We start from the raw sequence: 21,377 nt of genomic DNA, 5'->3' as shown, positions 1-21,377 counted from the left end.
AAGCATGGAGGATATAATCACTGTGCTTAAATATATATTCACTGATATAAAATGAAATTTGAATTAATAGTGATATTACATTTTATTATTATAAAATTTAACTATAATTTTGTCAATGTATACAATACCTAAGTCATACCATACTGTAAATTCTACAAGAGCAATTTTAAAATGACACAGAATGCTGAGAAAGGACGCTTCAGTGTTAACTTTAAGTACCTACCTTGAGGTCAAGAAAATCCCTTACTATGGCTTGCTGAGGAGAAGAATGAGCTGTAAACCCACCTGTGTGCATAACTGGAGTACTGCTAGTGAATAATTAGGTCTGCACAATAATCACAGACTCATTGGGCTACAGGGACAACTTTGAGTGCAGTACTTCCCCAGCAGATATAAACCTGTGAAGGGAATATAAAGTCTGTAAAGCACAAATTTTGATAAAATAATTTCAAGTGTGTGTTTCTGTTATTCTGATACCCATTTCTGCACCAATTTCATTACACTGCTTCTGCTGTGAAGCCACCAGGCTTCTCATGCACGTGAATAGAGGGCTAAGGTCAAGATTTGTTCTATAAATACAGAGCTGTTATTGTGATGGCTGATAACAGAAGGTAGGCTTTCTTTGATGGTCATGTTTAAAAATCCCAGCATCCTGCTTTGAAAAGGCATTTCCGATTTCTTTCAGCTAACAGTTATAAATTGTAAACATGCTAAGAGATTACTTTCTGTTTTTTTCTTGGACTGTTGTTTTTTTTTTTAAATCTCAGTATCAAATGAGTTCATCATAACTATGAGATATTAGCTTGAAATAAGGACAATATAAGCAATACAAAAGTGTTAACAACATCCTGAGTAAATATTCTGCCATTTTCAGATAGTGAACTGGTTATTGTGATTTCTGTAATTTTGTGTCCAGTTGGGCTGAAACTGGGAATGGTCTATACCTTTTGTAACAGATCAGTCTGGAAGACTGGGACATCCACATAAGCATCAAAACTGACAGATCTCAATGTTACTGCATGTTTGTGGTTTTTTTTTTTGTTTGTTTGTTTTGTTGTTTTTTGTTTGTTTGTTTGTTTGTTGTTTTTTAAATTACTTCTAGCAACAGAAGATGGAAGAAGTTGAGTCTTCCTGGGCTTAGTCCTTGATTCTAGGCTACATTGTGAGGAAAATTTAGTACAACATCATGTCTACAAGAGCTACACTGAGACCCTTACAAGACCCATTCGTAGTACGTTTTTATTCCTTGAAGCTTAGAAGTCTATATCCTTGAAGCTAGAAGTCTCTATCTAGCACATGAGACGCAGAGGTCATTGCCAGTATATTAGATTATGTATACCAGATAGTTTCATTCCACCAGCTTAAGAGGGACTTTAGTACACTTTACCTGTTGCATTTTCTACTGTGAAGCTAGGCTGTTTTGTCTTGGGCGATAAGCCAAACAAAGTCACTGTCTATCCTTGGAGCATGTTTTCTGAGACTTGCTAGGAGATTCTAGTTCTTATTGGCATTTTGGGGTATTTCACAGAATTAGAACAGAAGTCATGTAAGGAAAACATTGAGTTCTAGAAAAGTTAATATATAATTAAAGAAGTGGAAAGATATAATCAAAAAATGGGGGATACGTTGTCAACTGTAGCATTTTTCCAAATAGCATTTTTGGAAAATTCTGGCTTCAGTTTGGTTGGATTGGACTCCATACTATGTTTTATCAGTAGTAGGTACTCTTATTTTTGCTGATGATCTTTCTCAAAGGAAGTGTGTCATTACTCTGATAATCTTTTTGGCATTTCAGTTTTCTTTAAATTCTATAGAATAGCACCCAGTTCTGCAGTTAGCCATATGTAGATGTAATTTTGCACATGGAGTTCCTCTGCACTGACACAGCAGTGTTGAAATCTTAATCTCTGCTTTCTTTCGATAGAGCAGTAAATCGCAATACTAGAATGTTAGAGATGATAGAAAGCCATTTTAGATAAATGTTATGTTCCAAAATCTTTTCCAGTTGAGCCTCAGAGCTTTTGACCAATGACGCTTTCACTGATTCCCTGAAAAACAATACTACTGCCTGTTAAAATTCACACAAAATTATGTGTTTTTTTAATGTACTTTTTAGATTACCTCCCAAAATAGTGTATATCTAAATCAAAATGCTAGTCTTCTGTATTGGTGATAATCAGTTATTTTTAGCTTCATCAGAAGCCAAAACTAAGATATTAATAGTAACCATCAATTAATATGCTACCCATTTGTCAGGAGGATCTAATGACCTAATTATTAGACCATCATTCTTTGCTTTACCATCATATTCCCTGCAGCTGTTGTGCAGACTGTCAGAAAGGCATACAAACTACTGCCAGAAGCCAGCTCTCCACAGCTGGGGGAGACCTGAGGGCCAGGCACTGAAGAGGCCAAGTCACACAGCCAATTCTCCAGACTTTTCTCTAGTACTTAAGGTCTTTTTAACATGAATGAAATAGATGGGTCCTCATTTTGTAACGTATACATAGAGACTTTCAACATCAGGATCACAAAACATTCTTATGTGATCAAGGAATCCCCTTCCAGCAAGGCATGCAGATAGTAATAGAGGCACCCAGCTTGCGTTAGTGAGACACTTTGTATAGCTGTATCTTAAAAGTTGAAACACAACTCAAACTTCATCTGTGAGTGTTTTATCACGCCTGAAATCCATATCAGTATTCTATCTGTTTTATTTTAGTATTAATTCTAATATCACAATGTATATTTTGCAAGGCCAGATAACTGGTCTGTGTATTAATTTTAAAGAAGTGGTCTATAACATCTAACAGGTTGTGGTTATTACTGGACTTATAAAACATTTTGCAGTGTTAGTACTCACTGAATACAGATAATGGATACTGAAGTAGTGCCCAAACTATTATGTATATCAATAAAATGCAGCATCAAAAAAGTAAATGAAAAATGACCTTTGTTTTATAAGTACTACGTTTTTGCAGTTTAAAATAAAATAGGCTAACCTATGAAAGAAGTCTATCAAGAGCTATTAAAGGCAAAGCTGAAGACAAAGTTTTCATGTAAGAAGATATTGAATTCCAAATAGCTGGAAGCTGAGAGAGTACACAGGAAAGACTAGCATCATACATTTCTCTTTTCTGGTACTTTTTTCCCTAAGCATTCCCAACTGACTATTTTCAGAAACAAGATACTAGGCTGAATGAATCATATAGAGCTATTCCATTATATTCTCTGGCAGAATAAATAAGTCTTAAAGAGATAATTTTAACCATTTCTAAAATCCAGTCTTCCCTGACATCGTTAGTTACACAATTTGTTACAGCAGATGAAAGCAACTGCTTGGTTTGAACCTACAGAAGAATGTAAATAAATGAGTTTTGTAATTAATTCATCCAGAGATGTAGCTGGTATATTGGACTGAAAATGTGTTTTGTGAAACATGCAGATACCACAAATAACACAGATACACACAAAAAACTTTTGTTTTCCTATTATTCCCACTTGTTTAGTACGAATGCTAGGTTGCAGAGTAGTTATTGTCAGTTTGTGATGTCATACATCACATATGAGGACACTGTAGTACAGAGACCCTACCTGCTTGTATTGCATAGTGGTAGTAAGTGGTGATGGAGTCTTTGCATTTTCTTTCTCTTTATTGAACCTTGCAGATTCTCCTAACAGGACCATCCAATGTACAGGTCTGGTATATTTGTGATGCTTTTTGGTGTTTCCTAGAGCAGTGATGCTTCATGTCTGCTAGGAATTATTTAGCATTACTCTGGCACTGCATAATACGGGGGAAATTTTAGAAGAGGAGCTGAAGCGTATAGGTTCTTGGGTACCTCTTAATAATGTTAGTTAATTAATTGACCTTCATATCACTTAATATGGATGCAAAGAATGTTAACCCAGTAAAACAGCCAATCACTTTCACTGTATCATCTGTATAGTGAAAGACCACTGCAAAAATAGTTAAATAAAAACTTAACATGAAATATCTCTGGGTTTACCACTGATAATGTCCTACAAATCAGTTTTCACTATTTAACTGCTTAAGCTTTAGCAGGTCCAAACTTATTTTCTAATTAAATCAACCCTCCTGACACGTTAATCTGAATTGTAATGGATTGCTTCCCTAATGCATCTGAGACATTCTGTATTTATTATGTCTGCAAACTTATACTATGGTGAATGTTTTTTGATCTATTAAAAGCATATAGATTCATGAGGAGATAGAATTTTCTGAGATTTTTTTTTTCTTTTTGATTTTGTGATTTGTATTGTAATAACCTGAGGTCCTTTCCCCCAACTGTTGTTTGTTGTTGTTGTTATACAGTATGCTCTATACTTAACTCATTCAAAAGTGCAAGGACATCTTTTTCATTTCTGTAAACAAAAATTGACCTTGAATGTAACTTGAGACATCATGAGATCTTTCAGAAAATGTTGTTTAACAACACCTAAATAATGTATTTCTGTATATCATTTCTGTTCAGCTGTCAAATACTTAAGAATATGAATGTGAAAGGAAGTTTAAAAATACTGGTTAAATAGTTTATTAATTTATTCTTAGCACAATTTACTCATATAAATTGCTGTTATTTTTCTCTTATTCTTTATTCTTTGATTCCAAACAGGCACAAAACATGGGATTCATCTTGTCTAATTTCAAATGTCTGAAAGATTGTCTCGATCTAATCCAGTCATATGTATAAACTCTCATTATTGAGAGAACTAGACTTTGTAGGCAGACAATTTGTCTAAGCTGTCTTAGATGCTTATCTTCAATGAGATGAATCACTCCCTGAAGGTGTTTATTTCTCTCCGTTGACTAAAAAGAAAGACTAGATGACTAGTTTGGATGACAACTTTTAGTTGTCTGATGTTTACTGAGATGGATCTTACACAAAGTGCCCAAAAGCACTCTGGTTTATGAGGCACTGAAGCATTACCTCTTCCAAAGCCAGATTTCTGACAAAAATGATCTAGATTTCCTTAGACAGACCTACTTTCCTCTAATCCTCTCTGATCCTTCAAAGTTGATTAGAAACATTTAGATATATTTTTTTTAATGTATTGATGGCTCTGTAGAAAAAGAAAATTTAGCCAAAAAAGTTTGAATTCAGTGTTCTAAAGCAATACTGTAGAGAGTTAAATATGCAAAATAAATAAATATGCAAAATAAATAAATAAAATGCTAAAACTTCCATCTTTTCTTGATCGTTAATCCCCCTTTTGTTTCAGGATTATGATAATACTGAATAGATCAAAACTCTTATTGGCTTATTTTCCACTACCTTGTACTTAATCTTACCTTTCAGTCATCTGCAAATTACCTTGCTATATACAGCAATTTCATACACTGTCCCTATTCTAAAGTATTGGGATTTAATATATGCCTGTAGGAGTAACCATTAACCAAAACTCATTATTTTCTGCCTGTATTATAAATTTTAAATATTTATTTTGCAAGTTCTTATCACTGACAAAATATCCTTATGAACAATATTGGGACAGTGTTGCTCATTCACTGCCCGCATTTCACAGGACACTCACCAGTATCCCTCAAAGAACATGCACTTGAAGATGCATAGAGGAAATACTGGAGACTAGCAGAAGTCACAGAGCTGTTGCAAATGGCTGTTGAACTTGAAATGCAAATACTGTTTAAAAATAAATAAATAAATAAATAAATAAATAAATAAAAGCAAAGATAAATCTCTTGAGTTACTTTTATTCTAACAGGCTTTATACCACCCTATGCTTGTGCTACTGTAACTTTTTAGTGACTCAATATCATCATCTGCCTCCTTCTAAGCAAAATAAACACTGACTCACATGACTTGGCTGACTTGATAGAAATATGTTCAGTTTATGAGTCCAACCTGCCTTATCTGATGGTCCTGTAATAGGACATAGTATTAGTAATATTAAACATTAATATAACTAAACCCACAGCCTAAATTCTATCACCTTAGTCTGTAGAAGGCTAGTCAACTTGAATGTCTGTCTTTTGATTCGTAAGTGGTTTAAAAAAAGAAAGTGTTTCTTTTGCATTAACATTGTAGAAAAAAAGTCCATCACAACGACCTTGCAGTTTCAAATACACTATTCACTAGATTGCATTTATATTTTTTTTTTTTTCTGTGAGCATGTTCTTTACACTAAGCTTTCAGGGACCTTTAATGTTTTTTTAACTGCTGCACAATTAAATTAAAGAATATACATTTCTAGGTCTGACAAAATTATTAATTGTGACTAGAATAAGATCAGCTATATTAAAACTTTAAAATGTTATGAACCTTTGCAACTCTAGGTAATACTATTGTGTCATTATTTTTTTTTACATTGAGATCTCTGTCCTTTGTTCTGGAGAGGACTGAAATGAATATCCTATGATATGCCTTGTTTTCATCAATTTCTCACCTTTCTCTGGAAAGATAGCTCAGAATAAATTAAATGGAGATATCACAAGCTGAAGGGCTTATCTGAACTTCTAAAACGTTTAACATTCATCTATTATCAACAAGGTTATTTATTTTACAGCTAGAAAAGGAACTTAGCATTTTGATATAATGATGGGAGACTTGATGTACACAATATTAGCTGATTAAGAACAGTTTCCTTGTGCATGAACTGAACTATTTTTTCCATACTTTAATTAATTGAACAGTAGTAATAGCACTCAGCTCTTTTTTTTTTTTTTTTAACAAGCTACTAAATAAGTTATCAACTATGATGACTATTCAGAGCAATGTCTCAATGAAGCAGATCGTTACTCTGATTTAATTATATAAAATCAAATTTGCAATATAAGTCTCAATGGAGGCATTTCTGTTGTTTAAATACTGAAGAATAAGACTTACTATAATATTTTTCTTATAACCTTGCACATAGAACTTTATAGCAGGGCTGACCTTTAAGTTATGTGGGAAATAGATTGGACTCATTGCAATTTCAGAAATGATATGATGAAGCTAATATTCCCTGTTATGCAATTGTAAAACAAAAACAGGTCAACATCTGCTTAAGTGCTTTAATAATTACAGTTAAATTTAAGCATTTGTTTAAGTTTTAAAATATATATCAGTACATTAAATCAAATTCTGCAAGCTCTATCTTCATCCAGAGCATTTTAAATAGGATGACTCATCTATAGACTATTGATGAAAAATGTCAGAACTAAACAAAACCCTTGAAGATTATGAAATACATTCCAGAATATCACTTTATAAGCACTATTTTTCAACTATTTCTAAACTCCTCAGAAAAAAAAAAAAAAAAAAAAAAAAGAGGTTGAAAACTATTGAATATGATACTAATAATTTACTTTAAATATTCCATGCAGAGGAAAAATATTCTGCAACTAAAGTGAATAGATTTATTTTAGGTCTATAACACTATATTTACTGTATGAGGTAAAATGGCTGAAACCACCATCCCGATCAATGTTAAATTGTTGTAATCTGGTAGAATATGTCCCATGTTTTTACAGGAAGATTATTGTTTTTAAGTTTTGTTTTCAGGGAGATAACAAAAAATGCAAGCATGTTTATAATATCATAAAATATATGCCTTCTACTCCTGCTGATTCTGCATGTACTTGTGTGTACGTACGGTATTTTTACATGTATATTTACGTGGTACTTATGTGAAAGTGTACCAACATTACTGCAGATTAGAGATAAGGAATAAGGTATTCCCTATAAAGCCTATTGCTGAAATATAACCTATATTAGTATATTATACATTTTGAACTAACTTACAGTAGAATTAGTATTATTTATCTTGAAAACTAATGTACAATAACTCTGAAAAAATCCTGTTTAAATGGCATACTTCCTAAAATTTCAGGCTCTTTCTAAATTATCCTACCATTTCAGTATTTCTTATAAAATAGTATGGATTAAATTAGTATAATAATATTAGGCATTAAATTTGTATAATTATTTTACATAACATTATTCACACCCACCTTTATTCTCACATGTCAAAGGTTTAATTGTATTTACATACCTGAGTCCAATATTTGACACTTTATTGTGAATTGTTTGCCATATCCATTCTCTAGTCATGATTAATTTTAATTTAATACAGAAAAAGGAAACATATCAGTGCAGAATCATAGAATTTATGGCTACAGATCTTCTCCCCACTGTGATTAGGACAATTGCTGAAAAAGATTTTACCAGAGAAATGTTGCATAGTAAAATATTGAACAAGGGACAGGTAGACGGAGTAATCTTAGAGAACTGTCTGCACATCCATCTTGTTTCTAAAGGAAATTTTTTTAGTAGTACTTGATTGGCTCTAATTTGAGTATAATGAATATGATGTTTTGATGCGGTATATGACATTTCTTACCTTGGCAGCAGCCATTTAGGCCTTGACTACCAACTGCCGATAGAACTGCAATTTATGTAAGGTTTCTAATATGCCTGTGATGCAGACCCCATTATAGCTGCACCTTTTACGAATGTTAAAGTGTTCGGTCAATCAACGCCCCTGTGAGGCGAGAGACTATAATTATGCTAACTTTATAGGCAGAAAAATTGAAGCACAGAGAGGACAAATGTTTTGTCCATGATTACATGACCCAAGCAGAGAAGCACAGCCTTTGGGTTTTGCTTGTTACTGTATTCTTTTTCTGCTAAAGGAAAAAAAAAAATAAAATAAAAAAAACACACCACTTGTGAGACATTAGTTATTCTAAAGAGTTACAGGAGAAGCAATTTTCCTGTTTATTCATTTTTTCTTACCATGAGGGACATGGGTCCCTCAGCTATGGTAACACTGTGATTCCTGCATCTTCCAGAATTCAATATTCTGCTGAAGCCTGACTGCTGCTTTTCATTTTGACTTTTTTCTACTTACTGTTGAAACTCAAATTTCCTGTGAAAATTAATATGTACATTTCTTGATGAAGGGCAGTAATGTTCCACAGAATGACAGAAAACACCTTTGTTCATTACTTGGAAAAAGGGAGAAGTTCTCATCTCTCTCATACCTCTTGTTGTTTCTAATAGATGATAACTCACCCTCTAAGAGAGGCTAGTACTGCCAGCATTTATACCTTCTGTCATTATTCTAAACTCCTCTGAGACCCCCAGTGGCATAAGGCTTTGTATGGCTGACAAGACAGGATAAAAGTACTCTGGATATTGGTAATCAGATATGGAGTCTTTAATTTTCTATGTGAATAATTTCAGATAAAGTTCAGAGTGATTAAAATTCATTATTACTTGTAGACAGCTCTTTCATAATGAAATTGGTGTCTATCAATTTCTTAATAGAAAAATACTCATTCAATTTAAAAGAAAAAAGTATCACTGCAAGTGGTACTAAATAGCCCCTTTTCTTTAACTCTTCACCATGGTAGTAAGATACAGTACGAAACAAAGACATTTGTTCTTGAGAAAAGCAAAAGTTGTAATGCTCTAACATGTCCTTGGGATACCTGGACCTGGTAGTTGACCCTTGCCAGAATGAAAGTAGGAAAATAATAATAATAATAAAAAATACCACTAAGCCACTGTACTTCACAGATACAGGCTCAATTCTCCATTTTCCTTACTTCAGGCATAGCCAGTTTCTCTTTAATAGCATGTAAATACAGTAAATGCAGCTGCTAATGTATTATTCTCCAGTCATTTGTTGCAGCTGATTAAGGAGAGAAATGTAAAAGGTTAATTTTCTAATTACATACTCCCCCGAGGTAAATTATGCATGTTATCACATCCATTGACACTCTATAATGGGCACTTTTATTGCCGAGTGATTTTCTATGGAACCGTGCATCTATGTACAGTTTATTTTTAGTAAGCAAGAAGATGGAGGGGAAAAATATACATCCTATCAAAATTTCTTAACTCTTTCTGGAGAGCTTGCTAACAGAAAATTAAGGGTTGCCAATAAAAACTCATATTCTCACACCTCATTTTTAATTTCTATGAAATTGCAATAAATGGAAGAGAAAAAAATGAGAATGGGCTAAAATACACAGCCATGTTGGGTGGCTCTCAGTAGAAGTTTTGAAAGGCATCTACATCTGAAATATATTTTAAAATATTTTCCTTTAGTAAACAGTGTAGCGTTTACTAGTAACGAACCACTTTGCAGCCATATAAGAACTATTAATTACAGGCCACATGCTACCCTACCTGGTATGAAAGCTGCTTTTCAGGATCCTTGTGCCCTCTGAACAACAGTGAATAGTACATTCAGCTGAGTAGTTTTTTTTTTTTAAAAAAATATATTTTTAAATAAAAAGTGCTGTGTTAGTTTGCTTTCTATTCTACTATAGCTTTATATTACCATCTCAAATGGTGTAATAGAAAAGCAACAGTGACACAGGTGATCACAAATCATTTAAGATATTAGTCTTGTTTCAATCTAGAAACAGATGGTTTGCCCTCAGTAAATTTGTCATTTATTAAAGATAATAAAACAGTGGCAAAATAAGCCAGAAAATAGAGAAAGATGACAAAAGCTGATGAGAATATTTCCCTTAACATTTTTCCATATCCCCAATGTACATTCGAGCAGGGAAATGCTATGCCATTGGCCTTTCATTTCATATTGGTTAGGAGGTTTATGTTTTACACTGAGTCTTGTTCAAGAAAAAAATGTTATGTGGAAATCCTTCACATTCAATATTTCAATAGTTTTACTAAATAAGATCTGCTAACACATCTGCTTATGGCAAATGAAGGGGTGGGGGGGGAACAAACCAGAAAACAAAGTTTATTTTCTCAGAAATCATTCTATTTCAGGATTTTTTTATGCATTACATTCATATATATCTTAATGTTATATATTTTTACATTTTTTCCCGAAAAAAAAAAAAAAAAATTGCTGGCAAAATTGTTTCAATGAGAATTTTCATCCAATTCTAAAGAACATAAATTAGAAATTAATTTAGCTATCATATTGTTGTATGATACTGAAAACTTTCTAACCCAGATCCAGAGGACTGAGAGTAGTATAAAACTTTAAACTGGCAGATTAGACAGGGAGAAAAGGAACTTTGAATTAGCTGAGATCATGGCCTTGTTTCATTTCCTGTCAGCAGACAATAAGCTATTTTTCAGGCAGTGCTGGTACAGTAGTAGTTCTTTTCTCCATCCCAGCCTTTAATATAAAAAGGGAGTTTATGGCCCTTTACTGCTATGTAGCCTTCGTATCTCTTCAAACTTTATCACTATTAACTTTGGCTGGTGTAGACTATATACTACATCTAGTCTGATAAATTGAAGACAAATAAACAAAACGTTAACATATTTTATGTGTCTGAAACATAGCTCGTATTAATGGATTCACAGAGCTCTAAAGTAACACCAAAGAAACATTTGGTATTTCCATATTTTGAACATCAAGCTAAGCTCTTCCTCTTTCTCTCACCAAAAAAAAAAAAAAAAAAAAAAAAGAGAGTTCTGAAAAATAATCTTTGAGCTTTTGTATACTTTATTTCTTGCACGTAAGTTTAATTCAACTTTTTTTTGTTTGTTTTTCCTAAAGAAACAAAGCAATTTATTTCCAAATTTTGGTGTTATAATCTTATGAAAATCAGCCTCTCTCCTATCTTCCGGTGCCTCATTTTTCTAAGTTAGGCAATGAGTGTAAATTTTTGTCTAATTTTTTCCCAGTTAGGTAATGAGTGACAGCTTTTCACAAGTAAATGTGGGTCTGATTCAGTCTTTAATTGTATGGGATTCCCCTATGTTTCCAACACATTTTGGATCAAGCTAAATATAGAAGCAACCATTGGTCAGACTGCAGGTGATAAGAGGCCACAGTGCACAATCGGCACTCCATCACATCTGCCTGAAGTTCTACCAGGCACACACTTCTGGAGACAAAGAAGAGTTTGGACTGCAGATCTCTGATGATGTTGAACAGGATGGACATACAGATCACTGTCAGCTCCAAAATGGTAGAAAAAGACACATCCCAAACTCGCACATATCACCAATCTGAGTACCCAGAATGTGTACAGCTGGTGTTCTCCTTGTCCTCTTTGTCACTGCAACAGATCCTAGACACTGCATGTGGACACAAGCACCATGGTGCCTGCGGGCAGACAGATTGAACACCCCTGCCCTTGTGTCTGACTGCAGGGCAGACTTCCTGGACACCACACACAGTTCTGGTGTTTGAGAATATGGAACAGTGAGTGAGGGAAAACTTGTTTCAAGGTTTCATTTTAGATAAAATCACAGTCACTCCCAGTGTTTCTTATCTCTATCTGACGGAGAACTGTGTCAAAAGACACATAAATGTTTAGAATTATTAACTGAGTTCATAAGATTTAAATTTCTGGGAAGTTTGCTTTCTTTTTAAGATTCTACTTTACATGTTACACTTTAACTAGCTTCTGTAAGTCTAATGTCAAAATCATCTAATAACAAACAAACTTGATTGAGATCAAGCACAGTTTTATTATGGTGACAGTCTCTGTGATGATGAATCCACTATCTTCACAGAATCACAGAATCACAGAATTTCTAGGTTGGAAGAGACCTCAAGATCATCGAGTCCAACCTCTAACCTAACACTAACAGTCCCCACTAAACCATATCCCTAAGCTCTACATCTAAACGTCTTTTGAAGACTTCCAGGGATGGTGACTCCACCACCTCCCTGGGCAGCCTGTTCCAATGCCTCACAACCCTTTCAGTAAAGAAGCTCTTCCTAACATCTGACCTAAAACTCCCCTGGCGCAACTTTAGCCCATTCCCCCTCGTCCTGTCACCAGGCACGTGGGAGAACAGGCCAACCCCCACCTCTCTACAGCCTCCTTTAAGGTATCTGTAGAGAGCGATAAGGTCGCCCCTGAGCCTCCTCTTCTCCAGGCTGAACAAGCCCAGCTCCTTCAGCCGCTCCTCGTAGGACTTGTTCTCCAGGCCCCTCACCAGCTTCGTCGCCCTTCTTTGGACCCGCTCAAGCACCTCGATGTCCTTCTTGTAGCGAGGGGCCCAAAACTGAACACAGTACTCGAGGTGCGGCCTCACCAGAGCCGAGTACAGGGGGACGATCACCTCCCTAGCCCTGCTGGTCACACTATTTCTGATACAAGCCAGGATGCCGTTGGCCTTCTTGGCCACCTGAGCACACTGCTGGCTCATATTCAGCCGACTGTCCACTATCACTCCCAGGTCCTTCTCCGCCTGGCAGCTCTCCAACCACTCATCTCCCAGCCTGTAGCTCTGCTTGGGATTATTACGCCCCAGGTGCAGGACCCGGCACTTGGCCTTGTTAAACTTCATGCAGTTGACCCCAGCCCATCGGTGCAGCCAATCCAGATCCTCCTGCAGAGCCTTCCTACCCTCGAGCAGATCGACACACGCACCTAACTTGGTGTCATCTGCAAACTTACTGAGGGTGCACTCAATGCCCTCGTCCAGATCATTGATGAAGATGTTAAAGAGGACCGGCCCCAGCACCGAGCCCTGGGGGACGCCACTAGTGACTGGCCTCCAACTGGATTTGACTCCATTTACCACAACTCTCTGGGCCCGGCTATCCAGCCAGTTTCTAACCCAACGAAGCGTGCGCCAGTCCAAGCCAAGAGCAGCCAGTTTCTTGAGGAGAATGCTGTGGGAGACGGTGTCAAAAGCCTTGCTGAAGTCAAGGTAGACCACATCCACAGCCTTTCCCTCGTCCACCCAGCGCGACACTTTGTCATAGAAGGAGATCAGGTTCGTCAAGCAGGACCTGCCTTCCATAAACCCATGCTGACTGGGCCTGATCGCCTGAGCATCTTGCTCCTGTGCTGTTTGGAGAATGAAACTGGTAATGTATTTATGAAGAAAAAAAAAAAAAAAAAAAAAAAAAAGGCCAAAGAGTCCTAAAGTGAGAGCCAGACCTTTTCAAGTACTGAATGTCTAGCTAACTGTTTATAGATCAAACATCGTTTCTGGGCTAGCCTTGGAATTTCTTTCTATTTCACATCTTCAGGGAAGGAAGGTACCATGGTAATTTGCCGCTCTTGTGTACACTTATCCACCGGCAAACTACTTTGATCCCTGGTGTAAGCATATCCATTCTAATGGAATTACACAAAGTATGACTTTGTCCCATTATTATTCATTCACACAGTAAATGCTAGGATTGTTTACTCACCACATCAACCCAACTATTCACCCACAATCCATTCACAGCACAGAGATTGCTAAGCAGCCAGGGCAAGAAGGGTGACTGGAGGGCAAGAAACTCTGATATGCCAAAGGTTATATGCAGTCTCTTATGACTGCTAAGCATTAGCTGGAAAAATCCTAGAGAACAATAATCAGCTTACTGATTACCACAAGAATGAATATTAGCACAGAGGATAATCTAATGTCTTTTTTTTTTTTTTTTTAATTTATCTTTCTTGCTATTCTTAATGTAATAAAATAGAACTAATATAGCATAATTGTGGATGGAATATATACACTACAAGGAACCTCTTTCTTTCCCCATATATTGTTAAAATATAACTTGCTAAAAGTGCAGTTGTGGTCATATCATAAAATAGTCTCATTTTCTGTCTTCTGTCAAAGCTCTCAGTTCTCAGTTTTCTTATGTTGATTGACTCTAAGAATCCTCATGCAAAATCCTTTGAATGAATCCTCATGCAAAATTCAACTTTGCTGTGAATGTTTTCTGCCCAAAACATTCAATAAATGGTCTGTAACACATTATTTGTTTCAGTAACATCTGAAACAATATCATTCAAACTTTTCATGCCAACTGCTGAAACTATTTACATCATGTCTGTAATTTAAACAATTTTGCTAAATCTTATTTTTGTTGCCTGCAATTCACAAACCAAAGCAGTTTGCTGCAAGGCTGTTAAGTAGTGATGGGTGAATCTTATGAGATATAGGCTAATTACATTGTTCCATTTGTTTTTACTATAACCTATTTATTGCTTGTATTTATTAATAAAAGTATTTCGAAATACTGCATATCTGTACAACCCTATTTTAAATAGACTTTAATGATGATAAAGCACATTTCATGCGGGTAGCAAAGCACGGTATTCTAATTTACTGTTTATAGACTGCACAGGTAATTTATGTTGGTGGAAGGGAAAAATAGATACAGAAATAAAATCTTGTAACTTTGGTAAAACTATGGGTCGCAAGAAACTAAGCCTTCACTCCTAGCTCCTAATTTAAGATTCAGCATTTAGTTTTCATACCTAAACAATAGTTGTTTTTGTGGTGAGATTACCTACACGTCAATATTAGTGGTAATGTTTTAATTGATGCAGTCAACACTCAAAAGAATATGAAATCAAAATCCTTCAAATGTTTACTTCTGCTTCTATCGGTTTAAACTTGGCTGACGATTCCAGATTGTCATCAAATTTCTAAATCTTCTCATAGGATTATATTCTATGTTACTATTATTAGTACTATATATGTTGTTATTATACAGTAATGATACACCATTTTAGCCATGCTGGCTAAAATGCTTACTGATCATTGGTCTTGTATTCTCTGGATCATCAACCAGCATAATCATTCTGATGCTGATAAATATAAATATCATCTGGAAGTCTGATATTTTTATTATTCCCTAAATAGAATTTATTACTTAATTATTTTTATTATTATTTTATTCTGCATTTATGAATTTTCACTGATTATTTTTAGTAAACCAGTAAATACAATAAATATCTGTGAACTACTTTTGTTTGTTACAGAAGAAAGCATAAAAAGGAGATACAATGTAAAGTGTATGAGTAAAGGAGGTGAGCTGATAAACAGGAATTGTGTTACTTCAGGATACTTTTAGCAGCTAACCAGAGGTATCTCCTTGGTAACTTTGATCACATTATCACATGTCTGGGAAAGCCTCTAAAATAGGTTGTTGTAACTTTAAACAACAACAACAAAAACAAACAAACAAACAAAAAACAACAACAACAACAACAAAAAACAGGGATAATTTATACAGTCCTTTCAAAATCAGAGAGGAAAAAAAAAAAGCAAAAGCAAAAAATAAAAAAAAGGCTTTTTTTTTTTTTTTCCTGCAAATTTGGCCAGATCAGATAGAGAAAGTGGGAGCAAATAGAAGTTCATGGGAACTTCAAGGAAATTCTCAGAAATGCCAGAAGTCTCCAGGTAAGGAAATTTAAGCTTTGAGAAATCGTGTTTTTGTTTCTCTCAAAAAAGTGTATTTGCTTGCAAAGTTAACAATGTTATCCTTGTCAGCTGCCACTGGTGCCCAGGGAAAGAATTTTGAACTAGACTGAAACATTATAGAAACTAGTTTTAAGTAGTTGGATTATTGTGGAAAGCACAACAGGATAGCTCTTGGATGGGCCATTTTTTTAAATGAGTCACAGAGTATTTGTCTAAGAAATGATTTGTAGAAGCCATGCAAAAAGGTGTTGAAGCTTACTGAAGACAAGGGAGACTTAAATGGCTATAATCCAACAACATAATGGTCCCTGAAAGCCTCTGCTGTTAAATGTTCAATAGGTGGTGAGTGTCCTATTTCTTTGCTGTGTTTGTTCCCAGCTACCACAAAGATTTGTGTCATTCATTTATGCATATTTTTCCAACTTTATTCATGTTTTGAAACTCAGAGGAGCAAAGGGGAGGACTACATTTCTCTAATTCTGACAGGGAATAGATTTCTCCTTTGGGATTATGTCTTGATGGTCATGCTCTGAACACTCAGAAATATTTAGCTGTGTTTTGAGGCTTTTTGTGATGGGGAAGGTTCTTTTTTTTGGTTGGTTCTTTTTTTTTTTTTTTTTTTTTTTTTTTTTGCAGATTTGGAAACAAATCCCAAAAATTAATACCAGTGGTAGTTTCTGGTTGCATTTTGATCTAGTTCAGAAACAACCTCACTTCATTTTGGAAAGGGAGTTTGCTGATTCAGAAGGCGAGGATTTCTATAGCTGTAACATCAGCTCTATTTTGAGGATGAGACAGGAGAACCCTCTCATTTAATAATAATCTAATTATAAGTCATTTACTTTTAAAATGCAAGGGCAGAAATGCATTGTTAATAAATTCACAATCCCTTTAAAACCTTTGAAAAGCTTCAATGTGTATTTGTCTTATTCTTCAGACTCACAGTTGAGTCTGAAGCTCTCCACCTTCTTCCAGTTTTGCATCTTTCTTCCTTCTGCTCAGTCGCTTCCTAAAATACAGAACTGCTGGCAGGAATCTCACGGCAAAATGTCCAGTGTGTCTTTAAATATAATGGAGATGTTCTTTGCTGCAGCCCTGCCAAGTGGCTGATTGCTGGCAGCTGAAACAAGGGACAGATGGCCATGCAGCTCTATCTGCACCCTATTGAGATGAACAAGTGACAATCTGCAAAATGCTCAAAACTAATTTAAACTGTTTTAACCTCAGGAAACCCAAGAGTCTCTTAGGTTTCTTTGGTGAAGTGTAGGCAGATTTTGTGCTTTTTCATGCTCTCTGTCATAAAGATCTCAATGCTCTCAACACAAGTACATCTCATCTATTATGCCCCAAGCACAGAGATATCAGAACTGCCAGTGGAAAAGCTGCAAGGGCATTCTGCTTATTGACATGCAAGTAATATTGAGCATTGTGCATTTTTCAAGAATTCATTCATCTGAAGGGTCTTCAGCAAGCATTAGCTTTTTCAGATAGCATGATACTTTCTTAGGTCATATATGAAATCAAACTCCCCAAAGTACTGGACTATCACTTGAGGCACATTAGCAAAAGTGATGGAAGAGTTAGGCTAAGGGATGACTGAAAGAAAACAGTAACATTAGCTAGGCTGGGCACACTGAATTTGAACTTGGACTGATTTAATGAAGAGATTCTAACAATCACGTTACTATATCTTATTCTGATGCAGGTGGTTCTGAAAAATGTCTGGCAGTATATCAGATTTTTCAATTAGTATTCTTTCTTTAGTTCTGTTGCATTATAATTTTTTTCCATTATTCTTGTCTTCAAAATTAGAAAAAAGCTACGTGAGGAAAATTCATCTCATGTTCTGGCTAAGTTCTTTCCTACATGCATTCTTTCAGGTTATAGTTCCACAGTTATTAATACTAGTTTTTTCACGCTGTAACACCCATCGGGATCCAGATTGGGTAGAGAGATGTGACTGCATAACAGGGATTTTCTGCTGACATTGCACTTTCAGACTTCATTTTAATAAATCTGAATTAGTGAAAATTCAGTGAAAACACACTGGTTCTGCACTGCCATCTGCAACATTCATATTCTGGACTTGGCACCCCTAAGTTTGGATTCAAATTTGTGAACCTTATTCTCAAACTCCCTTTGCCTTTTTGTTAGGAAGAGCAGGGATTGCCTTAACTGGGCAGAGCAGAATAAACCAGAGTGTTCATTTGTCCAGCCTTACCTAAAACTCATATAGGACATTTCTAATGAAAATGGGATTCTTACTTTTTCATCAGCAGTGGTGAGTAAAGGAAAACAAAATGTTTCCTGAAGGGTACCAAATTACCTCCCCTCTCCCCTATATATTAGGGCTACATATGATAGGTCAAATCTTATAGCACCTTAAGAAGGATCTTGCTGAAGTCTCTTCAAAATCAAATGAAACAACAAATCCCTTACATCTGGGGACAGATGTATGCTTACTGTGATTTATAGCCCTGCATGCACTCTGATGAGAGTGTCTGGTATTGTATTCTTGTGAAAATGTAAGAGTGGATAAAAAACAGCCAAAGGAGAAGGACGATAAAGAAACTTCTGATTTCTCTTGGAAGGGAACTGAAATATGCTCAACATTTAAAAACATAACAAAAAGTTAGGAAAATACTTTTTAGGTCACAGATGACCTCTGTGTCAGAAATGAAATACTGGTTTTATTTGGACCCATAAAGGATTTGATGCAGACTACATGCGTATCTACATATTTGCAGCTTTTAAATTCTTATGAAATAAATATGTCACAGGATAAAAATACCATTAGCGATCCCACTGGCCTGTTTTAAAAAGTATATGAAATGAATTTAATATGTTGGTTTATCAATAAGTTACTAGTACAGAAAAATCCACTTAATATTCTAGTTATTTTTTTTTTTTTTTTAATCAAACTCCTATGCGATTTTTTTTTCTTCCATGTGATTTTTATTCTGTCCTAATGGGATAGTCAATATGACTTACAGACAACTGCATACATATTTATCTAATGTGTAAATTGGCTGAGTGTATAGTCAGGCATAACTCTTCAGGACAACATAAGTAGCAATGGGAAAACATAATCTTTCAGCACTGAAATCTCCTTTTGGACTTTGCCAGTATAATGAGTATCTTAGAGTTTAAGATTAGGGACAAGACTTCTTCTAATGCTGCTTGTTTTAGGTATACAGATGGGTACAGGTAGGAAAAATATTTTTAGTCAAATAATTTTGATAGAAGAATAAATATCAAAACTTTTATTGTCTTCAGTTTTTATTCCAAGCATAGACATGATGAAGCAGAATGAAATTGTTAAAGTCTTCAGTCTTTCAAGTGTATCAAGTTATTGTTAGATTTTGACTGAAATTACTTATTGTTTTAAACCCTTCAATTTTGATTGACATGCTTTCTAATTAGTGTTAGAAATTGTAAGTGAAACCTCTGTGAGAGTTTTTTTTTTTTTATTCTTAGTACAAACGTATTTTAGTTTTTAAATTAATAAATGATGGTTTTTATAGGAATTTCCCCAAATTATTGATTTAATGTAATCCCACCACTAGAAACCTCACTATAATTGTCAGTAAAGCTGAAATATTAGTTATTTACATAGCTTTAGGATGCACTGGAACTTTATGCATCCTCTGGCAAATGCTACGATGAGTTAATTGATGATTTTGCAAGGAAATGATTCATGTTAAACTCTCATTTAACTTATAACAATAATGTAAGAGATTACATTAGTATTGCTTCTAAACAATGGATAAATGCTATGCCTAGCATTGTGTGCAAGCCCATTCAGCGTAATTAACAGGTGTGAATTGTTGTTTGCTGGAGTAAGCCTCCCACTGTGCAGCTCTTTGTTGGCTGCAGGCTGCTTTCCTGATGTATTACTGCTTCTAAATGAGCCAATCTCACTTTAATGTAGGATTTTACATATGTTAATTCTTTGTACACTTGTTTATTTTAAAGTAGTTGAGGCAATAACAGTGAATCTCTTCAAAAAGCCTGTATTTCTGCCAGTTTCTTATTACCTTGCACCACTCCAGCCTTTTTTGCGTTTCTCTTTTCAGCGGTGTCTGAGTTAAAAGGAACTATAGTAGCAACTTGTAAGAGCATCAGTCTGACTCCTTAACTGTAAGATAAAAGTCTGTTCTGCAGCTTAGAGAATCATAAATCTAGCTTCTTTACCCCAAGTTATATAAGAAAAGTATAGAGAGGACAAAGAAGTTTACGGACTTCTATACCTATAGGCTTGGCAAGCTTTGAAATGATTTTTTTTAATTTTAGTTTTGAAATTCTCACAAATTTTTGCAAATCCCAATTTGGTTAATTTGCAAGGACATAAAAGATGTCCTAAATTGGACAAAAGTTTTGGGGTTCTGACAGTCAAAAACAAAATGAAACAAAAACACTTGTTGCAGTTTAGGCATGAAGTACTATTTCTCTGTCACTAGATTCTAACTGAATTCAAGGATATCATTATATAAATCTCTTATATACTCTTAAAACTTTTACATATTTTTTTTCTATTGTTTGTGTTTTAAATTTATTTGAGAAATGCCAGGACTAGAAATAAAAATCAGATTAACTATTGTCTTTTTCCCCATGTCTCCCTTTCACACAGTTGCTAAATTACAGAATTGTTAAAAACGTTTTTGCATTTTATGACGTCATAAGAAAAATTAAAATATCATCATAGTTGACTTTTTTTTTTTTCAGCTAATACAGATAAGATGACAGTTGGCCCCAGTTATGATAAAAATAAATTCTTTACCATATTTTCTTTTTCTTTTGCCTTCAGTGTTAACACAGCTCTGAGCAAGTCCAGACAGTTCTACATAAAGACCAGAGAGACAGTTTGATAAACTTAGGTCTTGATAAATTAGCATCAAGAATTTGAACTACAGAGTTTAGAAACTGGCCTTACTAGATGTTGTGTGTAGCCTTCATACTTCTTTTAATGAGGCACATAGACAAGCACTTATCCTTACACTTTCTGACTCTGCCTCATTGTGCTTATGCTTTTTTCTGTCACCTTAGAATATCTTTGAAGTTTATACGTATAGATAAGCACTATTTTTTGTTTTTCCCTCCAAGGTACTCTAAAACCTGCAATTTAATTTGGCTGAAAACCTGATGGTTTTGCTGATGCGTGGGCAGATCCCAGGAAATCTGCTTTCCACTCATACCTCTGGCATTCATGAAGTATTATTTTCCTAATTTGAAAAAATATATGGT

General features: G+C 34.9%; 1 long non-coding RNA gene across 1 annotated transcript in view; it reads left to right on the top strand.

Annotated features, from left to right (window-relative positions):
• Positions 1 to 16,031: 16,031 nt before the first annotated feature.
• LOC118167310 overlaps positions 16,032 to 21,377 on the top strand; it is a 156,774-nt gene continuing 151,428 nt past the window's right edge. Inside the window, exon 1 of the long non-coding RNA XR_004751096.1 lies at positions 16,032 to 16,112. This is a non-coding gene — a long non-coding RNA (uncharacterized LOC118167310). The remainder of the gene's footprint in view (positions 16,113 to 21,377) is intronic.

This window comes from Oxyura jamaicensis, chromosome 5, assembly GCF_011077185.1.
Source record: "Oxyura jamaicensis isolate SHBP4307 breed ruddy duck chromosome 5, BPBGC_Ojam_1.0, whole genome shotgun sequence".
NCBI classification, from domain to species: domain Eukaryota; kingdom Metazoa; phylum Chordata; class Aves; order Anseriformes; family Anatidae; genus Oxyura; species Oxyura jamaicensis.
Note: the sequence above shows the minus strand (reverse complement) of the source record. Positions and strands in the feature narration are given on the sequence as shown.